Below are 8,896 nucleotides of genomic sequence, written 5' to 3'. Positions count from 1 at the left end.
AAGGCAGATACAAAGAACAATATAGTGACTGCTCTTAAGGGGCTGGCAGAAGATTATCATAGAGGTCCGATGCACGAAATTCGTGGAAATTCGTGCAAGAGTAGGCCTTCCTTCCCACAGCTGCTGGCACTGGCTTCCCTCTGGCACCCGAGACCCGGGCTTCCCTCACAGCCCGGCTTCATCTGGAAGGTCATCTTTAAGGATGTCCGGAAGGACATCTGATCTAATTTGCATATTACACTTTTATTATTATAGATGGTAGTTAAAATAAAATGGAACAAGGCAATAATTGCTATCAATAAAGCCAGGACACTTCTTTTTTTAAAAAAATATATTTTATTGATTTTTTACAGAGAGGAAGGGAGAGGGATAGAGAATTAGAAACATCAATGAGAGAGAAACATCGATCAGCTGCCTTCTGCACATCTCCCACTGGGGATGTGCTCGCAACCAAGGTACATGCCCTTGACTGGAATCGAACCTGGGACCTTTCAGTCCGCAGGCCGACGCTCTACCCACTGAGCCAAACCGGTCAGGGCCAGAACACTTCTTTACTCTGCAAATTCCCAAGAAGTTGCCTCAGACAGAATCACTTGACATGAATCTTGAATGTTGAGTAAAGCTTTCCAGGCTACCAAGAAAGGTGGTGGTACAGCATAAGCCAAGTTAAAGCGGTGGGGGAAGTGAAAAGTGTAGCATGTCTAACCTCTACATTCATATTTTAAAGAGTTCAGTTCCATTTATCCACATCCTTTGAGCTTGAGGAGACATATTGCTGCAAGAGATGTCTGAGATTTCACTGCTTTTGTTTTCATCTAGGATTGTTATGGTTTTACCACTATTCAACATAAATCGGTATTTCTAGTCATAGTAATCAGACAACAAGAAGAAATAAAAAGCATCTAAATTGTAAAAGAAGAAATAAAACTGTCATTATTCATAAATGACATAATACTGTACATGGAAAACCCTAAAGACTCTACTAACAATATTCTAGAACTGATAAATAAATTTGGCAAAATGGCAGGATACAAAATTAATGTTTAGAAACTGGAGGCATTTTTATACACCAATAATGGACTATCAGAAAGAGAAATTAAGAAAATCTCATATACTATTGTAGCATTGTAGTATTATTATTATTATTATAAAGTTCCTAGGAATAAATTTAACCAAGGAGGTAAAAGACCTGTACTTGGAAAATTATAAGACACTGAAGAACTAAATTGAGGAAGATACAAATAAGTGGAAGCATATACCATGTACAGGGAGTGGAAGAATTATCATTAAAATGTCTCTACTACCCAAAGCAATCTATAGATTCAGCACATTCCTATTAAGAGCTATATTTTATAGATCTAGAAAAAATATTCCAAACATTTATATGGAACCACAAAAGGCCCTGAATAGCCTCAGCAATCTTGGAAAAGAACAAACTTGGAGGTATCACAATACCTGATACCAAACTATACTACAAATACATTGTAATAAAAACATCCTGGCACTTGCATAAAAACAGGCATATAGATCAATGGAACCGAACAGAGAGCCCAAATATAAACCCACACATTTATGGCCAATTAATGTTTGACAAAGGAGGCAAGAACATACAATGAAGCAAAGATAGTCTCTTCAATGAACGTTGTTGGGAAAATTATACAGGTACATGCAAAAAAAAAAAATGAAACTAGACCACCAACTTACATCATACACAAGAATAAACTCAGAATGGATGACTGTTTTTTTCTCTTGCCTGTGGGTCACAATTTCTGTTTATTCTCATTCTCTACTAATTTTTTTTTCATCTCATAGTGAATAGAGTGTATGATGCATTGTAGAGACTGGATTGTGTTATCATTTTCTGAACATTATTAGTTTTTATTCCAGTAGGCAATTAAATTGGCTTGACTCAAACTCAAAATTCTGGCTCCCTGACCTGAAGCCACCTGTGAAACTGTCTTCTGTCTGTTGCTTTCTCATTGAAAATTCTGTTTCCCCTCCTCACGTGCTGTTCAATGGTCAGCAAATGATTTGGGGCTCTCCCTCTTCTAATTTCTTCTTTTAGGGATCTCCTTCCTTACTCTCCTCAACCCAGGAAAATTCCAGCTTACCTACTAACTTGAGAGTCCCTCCGGTGAACACTTTATGTCTACTTTGTCACTCTCCGTGTAATCAGATATTTTATCCTGTGTTTATAATTTTTACCGGTATGAGAGTTGGTCATATATAAGCTACTCTACAATTACAGGGATAAGAATTTGTGAGGAAGTTTATTAATAATAGGTTACATTTTTAAATATATATTGGACATACAGTTTCTTTCTCTTTTTCCTTTTTGATCATCTTTGGTAGTTTATATTTTGTAAGTTATTGCTTATTTCGTATTCCTTTGTGAAAAATATTGGCAGAAATCCTGGTTTTTATGTATCATATTAATCAGTCATATATCACAGAGTCTGATGCCTGCTCTTACTGTGAGCTCTGAGTTGTGAATTATGTAATGTTACCTTATAATATTATGAATTTGATTTATATTTTTTCATTTGTTATCTGAAAGCCTGCGGACTAAAGGGTGTGTATTAAATACATGTCAATATGAATTAAATTGCTATGATTCAGAATTTTTACATTAAAATTTCAATTTATTTTAGCCAGCAAATGAAATGTTTCAGATGAAAGTGACAATTTCCTTATTTCAAATGTTTCATTAACTATAACCAATCTATAATAATGAAGGAAAACTATGAAAAGTTTGACTATTTCATTTAAAAGCTTAAAATAATTTGTCTTAATTTAGTCCTTTGTGGATGCAAATAAAGCAGATTTATTCTAGCTATTACCAAATAATGTCTTTTTCTATAAACACTTTGTGGATATAAGGAAGTATGACTCAGGAATGAGACCAGGTCTGAGGAATAATAGAAACCATGGCACATCTAGTATCACAAAGGCTGGCTCTAGATTCTAAACAGCTCTAGGTGATTCAGGAGTGACCAGCTTGTAACGCATTTTTTACAAACTTCCAAACATCTGCTTTTTATTCCTTTCCCAAACCAATCTGTTTCCTCAGAATGTTCTCCCTCATAATTTTAGTTCTCTTGTGATTTCTCCTGCTTTTCTCTGACTTATGCATGGCCTCTGCTTCTTTTAAGTTTCAGATGTCTTTGCCTATGCATACGTTTTCTCTATATTTAGCGGGATACTTTTAATTACAATTAATAAAAATCCAAAGGAAGTTATCATTAATAGAAAACATAATATATTGGTGTATAAAACTTAAAAGTAAAAGTTCGTCATTGAAGTCAGCAGTGGTTGATTCAAGTGCTCATATAATGTTGCTCTCTCTTTCTGTCTATCTCTGTTTATCTTTAGCTCAGATTGGATTGCTCCATGGGCCATATTGGCACTCTCAGTCCTAGAGTTACATGGTATCATCTTAGTGACCCAGTTGACAGAGAATGCATATTGCAATAGCTCTAACATAATACCCATAAGGATTGACTTTAATTTCATAGTATATATTACATGTCCATTTCCAAACCAATCATTCCGTCATGGCCATGACAGTGGAGGCAGGAACAGCGTCAGCCCCTTCTGAACCATGTCTAACAGTTTTCTGTTAAGATTATTATATTCCTAGAAGAAATGTTGAAAGCATTATCGGCCGTAAAGAAAAAAAGAGGCTGGTGTCACGTCCTAATTCAGATTTGTGACAATGATTATGTCACCATTCAGATCAGTATCCACTGGGCACTCTCATACTCTCGCATGGATAAACTTTTCTTGGGAGCAGTATTCAGGCATAGTCTAGTCATAGGCGCTTCTAAAGTTATAGGTATCTCACTGTACAAAACTAGGTGTACAGGGCAATCCTATGAAAAGAACTCAGAGTAGAATTTTTTTCCCCTTAGAAGTATCTGTGGGCTTGGTAGATATCATAATTGTCATATTTAGTTAAATAATTAATATTTCAGATGAAAGTCAGTTGGTTACACTTCTTCTATAAATTCCAAAATTTATCATGATTCTCTTTTAATTTCCATCTAATATGGCATAAATCTATGCCTTCATTATTACTACAATGACAAATATAAAATATTGGCATTTTTGTAAATACACTGTCATAGGCTGTGTTCAATTAAGTTTGATGTTTAGGTGGATTAGACAGGAAAAAGGAGTTGTAACCACAAATTGTCTCTTAAGAAGAAACTATTAGAAGCCTTGGATTGACTATGATTCATTCCATAAAATTAAACAATTCCAGAGGTTAAAGTATTTTTTTAATTTATTGATTTTTAGAGAGAGAGGAAGGAAGAGAGAAACATTGATTTGTTGTTCCACTTATCTAGTAATTTTTTGGTGTATTCTTGTATGTGCCCTGACCAGAGATCAAACCTGCAACCTTTGTTCACCCAGGCAATGCTCCAACCAACTGAGCTACCTGGCCAGGGCTGGTTAAAATTTTTATTGAAGCCAAAAATAATGTTTATGCAAAAATGGGCATTTAGACATAGAAAAGGGTAAAACAAATTTCTTCCAGAATAGTGTCTATATTATTATTTTTACTAAATCCTAGTGTGTGCATAAATTCTGAATGTCCTTATAATAATATTTTAGTGTTCAAAGCAAAATGTGTCAAAAAAATGCATAGAAAAACTAAATAAAGTAAAAAAACACCATATATAACTGTATAGTTTTAATATAAAATAGAATACCAACTGGGCACAACTATGCTTCATATATTTAGGTATTTTCAGTAGAAGAAGTGAGGCACAGCCCAAACCAGTTTGGCTCAGTGGATAGAGCATTGGCCTGGGGACTGAAGGGTCCCAGGTTCGATTCCAGTCAAGGGCATGTACCTTGGTTGCGGGCACATCCCCAGTAGGGTGTGTGCAGAAGGCAGCTGAATCGATGTTTCTCTTTCATCGATGTTTCTAACTCTCTATCCCTCTCCCTTCCTCTCTGTAAAAAATCAATAAAATATATTTTTTAAAAAGTGAGGCATATACAATTTAAATACAAAGTTAATAAAAAGAAATATTTTGTTCTGAAAATAAAGCACAGAACAGGATGAATGTTTCTTCCTGTCTCTCAATCTAGGAAGAAATTTAACTTTAAAATATAAATTTTAAATTAAGTATTCAATAACTCTAAAGATTTCTCAGTAAAAATAAATGGAAATTCTCTTTTCTCAGCTAAAAATTCCTCATGCATTCCTTATAATAAGAGATAATGGTTAGACTCATCTATTTTCGATAGTAAACACTTTTGTAAACACGATTTTCCATAAAGTTAATGAATAATTCACTCTACTTTCCAATCCAACTGCACATGTTTGAAATATCCCACAATCCTTACTTCCATTGACAAATAGCAACAGAAGAATCAAACCATTGTTACAAAGTTTCCCCACAGTGTTTTTAACTTTGCTGTTTTCATTACAAGTCTTTTAAAGCAGCAACAGTAGTGCCAAATTCATCATTTGGTTTCTTAGGTGTAATACTTGTGAAGTACTCATCTAGGCTTCCACAAGTGATAAATAAGAAGTGATTCTAGGCTAGACCGCATTCTTCTGAGTCCACAGGTAGGCCAATGGCCACTGTGGTATTGGAGTTCTCAAATGTAACATTTGTGGTTTTCAGCTAAACCATGATCTTCTACTTCATGTCATTTTATGAGACTCTCCGCTAATTTCACAATCTAAGGAATATGAGATCTTACAACGTGACTCATGAATGTCTATGCATATAAACATTTATATTTATATTCATGTTGATACTTGGAAATATAAAGTGTCCCAAAAATGTATACACAGATTTTGAATTATAAAGATAGTGTTTATTAAAAGACATTTTATTTTAAAATTGAGCTATCAGTTGTTAAAGTGTGTACACATTTTTCGGCACACCTTGTATCTATACTAATAAAAAAGTAATATGCTAATTAGACCGGGAGACCTTCCAGGATGCCTTCTGGACTTCCTTCCAGACAAAGCCATGGTGGTGGGACCAAGGCAGAGGCGGTTAGGGGTGATCAGGTTGGTGGGGAGGGGGGGCAGTTGCAGGCAAAGCAGGCTGGTAGAGGGGACAATTGGGGGTGATCAGGCTGGCAGGGAGGGAAGTTAGGGGTGATCAAGCTGGAAGTGGGGGGCAGTTGGGGGTGATCAGGCCAGCAGGCAGAGTGGTTAGGGGTCATCAGGCAGGCAGGCAGGTGAATGGTTAGGAGCCAGTGGTCCCGGATTGTGAGAGGGATGTCCGACTGCTGGTTTAGGCCTGATCCCACCAGCAGTCGAACAACCCCCAAGGGGTCCCAGATTGGAGAGGATGCAGGCTGGGCTGAGGGACATCCTCCCCTTCCCCCCATGCACGAATTTTGTGCACTGGGCCACTAGTATGTATATAAACATATATACTCAAAATTTCAAATAAACAAATTTTACTTCAAAATTTTGTAAATGTAAAGAAAATTAATAAAAAAATAAACTGTTACATGCCAGTATACTTGTGTAGTGTTTAGAATCTATTCTGTGCTCTAGACTTTCTTAATCTACTCTTTCTTTTGGATTCAAATTTAATGAATTTTGTGCACCGGGCCTCTAGTGATTTTATAAACAGTTTAAAAACAAGGGCAATAGATTTTATTTTAGTTAGGACTGAAAGATCAAAATAAACACTGCCAATGAGTAGGTTGGGGGATTGTTTTATACCCTGAACTCCAATATTCCAGATCTGTATGCTGTCCTGTTATTATAATTGGCAAAAAAATTAACCACACAGTAATTCAAGTTTTCAAGTTTTTGTAACTTCAATGATGTGTTAGAGAACAATGATTCTTGGTTTGAAGAATTTGTTGTATCCATTATTAAAATCTTGTATGCACAAGTACATGTGTGTATGTACATACATGCATAAAGAATGGGATATAGATACACACAGAGCAAAGAATTGGCATTATATTCTGCTGTCTTCCATCAACCTCTCCAGAGTTGATGTTTATCATATTTCTTATTTTTATTACCTAGTACCTACGAGTAACTGGCATCTCAGAACTGAATAAAGACTTCTTGAATGAGGAAGGGTGTGCTCTTATAAAATACTAGAGGCCCGGTGCATGGGATTCATGCCCTGCGGGGGGGGGGGGGCGCGGGGGAGGGAGGGGGCGTGACCTGTGGGGATGGGCCTGCTGTGGGAGCTTCATTCATCCTGGTCAGCCAAGCGGTGCTTCCACTGCGGGAGCACACTGACCACCAGGGGGCAGCTCCTGCACTGAACGTCTACCCTTGGTGGTCAGTGCACGTCACAGCGACTAGTCAACCGGTCATTCTGGTTGTTCTGCCGTTCAGTCCCTAGGCTTTTATTATATAGGATTAAATAGAATAAAAGTTAGGAAAATGAGCAATAATCTCAACTGAGTGGCTAGAGTATTGCTTCACATAACCGAGTGTTCAGGATAAGATGAGATTGGAAAACACGTTTTGGCTACATTCATGATGTTTTACTTAATTCTAAGTTCAAGAAAGTCTTTGTTTTGTTGCACATAATAACATTGTAAGGAGATTTTTAAATAGCAACTATACAAAATCATGGAGTGTAAACATTTTTTAAAAAAATTCAGACCTAGTGCATTAAGTAGAAATATAAATTCTGTAGTCCTTTAAATGGAAAAGTTTCCTGGTTGTCAAACAGATCTTCTGTCTTTTCTCTTGTACAAGAGAAGCCTTTCTGACTTTCTGAGATATTTGCTTGATGTTTTAAATTATAATAAAAAGACTAAATAGAATTAAATCTCTAGGTTTGGTGTCCATAATACACAATATACCATATAGTTGTTTTCACAAATAGTTCATTAATTATTAACAAACTTACTAAAATTCCAGTTTAGCTCTCTTTCTTATGTATATTTGTTTTCCTTTTAATTATTTAAATATTTGTTAATGACTTTGGCAATTATATATTTTAAAAACTCAAGTCTAAAAAATGACTACAACTGGAGACACTTATTTGACAAGGAGAGGAAAACTTAGCAGTAACTTACAAAAACTGTATTGAATGCTGTCTTGAGCAGCAAACTCCAGAAGAGAAGTGAGGCATAGAAAGAGTGAAAATTGGAGGATGCTTTGGGATCAGTATCAAACTTAGAGCAAAAAGCCTATTCAGCTACACCAGCTGTGAAAGCCAAGATGAAAAACACATCATCTTGTAAACAAGTACATGAATTAACTTATTCAATTCAGAACAAGTGATTTAACCAAGTTAGACAACGTAAAGTAACTGCAGCCAAAAGACGACTAGATATTAATTGTAACAGAGTCAACAAACATTAGAATTAGAAAACTTGAGAGCAAATCATTACGACTGCTGGCATTTATATGCACATGTAGACTATAAAATTAAAAGTCAGAAAATATTCTGTATTAATACCACAGATGCACTGTGTGATAAAATTTCTACTCTGATAAAACCCTCTTTTGATTTCAAATGTCTTCCTTTAGTAAAATATTTGTTAAAGGAGACAGAATTTCTCCTGTGTGTGGTTTATCCCTGAAGATGAATGCAGGAACTCATTCATAATTAGAAATAGCAACTGTAGCACTGGTAGTACCCATTATAGGAGTTACCATTTTAAAATGGTCTTTTCCTAATCTAGTATGATATTGCATATTTAATCTGGGTTCTCACTACAACAGAATTCCACAAAGGCATATGCCCCAAGTACATGCTTGGGATATAGGAGGTACATTAAAAAAAATAGTCAAATTGGCAAGTCAATAAATATGTTAACCTTTTGTATTGGTGTGAAATGAAAAGACTAAATATTATTTTCTTAGAACAGTTTTAGATTTATAGAAAAATTGAGCAGATAGTACAGTTATTTCCATATTACCCTCTCCCCTCCT

This window comes from Myotis daubentonii, chromosome 2 (assembly GCF_963259705.1).
Source record: "Myotis daubentonii chromosome 2, mMyoDau2.1, whole genome shotgun sequence".
In the NCBI taxonomy this organism is placed as follows: Eukaryota; Metazoa; Chordata; class Mammalia; order Chiroptera; family Vespertilionidae; genus Myotis; species Myotis daubentonii.
This window is presented reverse-complemented; position numbering follows the sequence as displayed.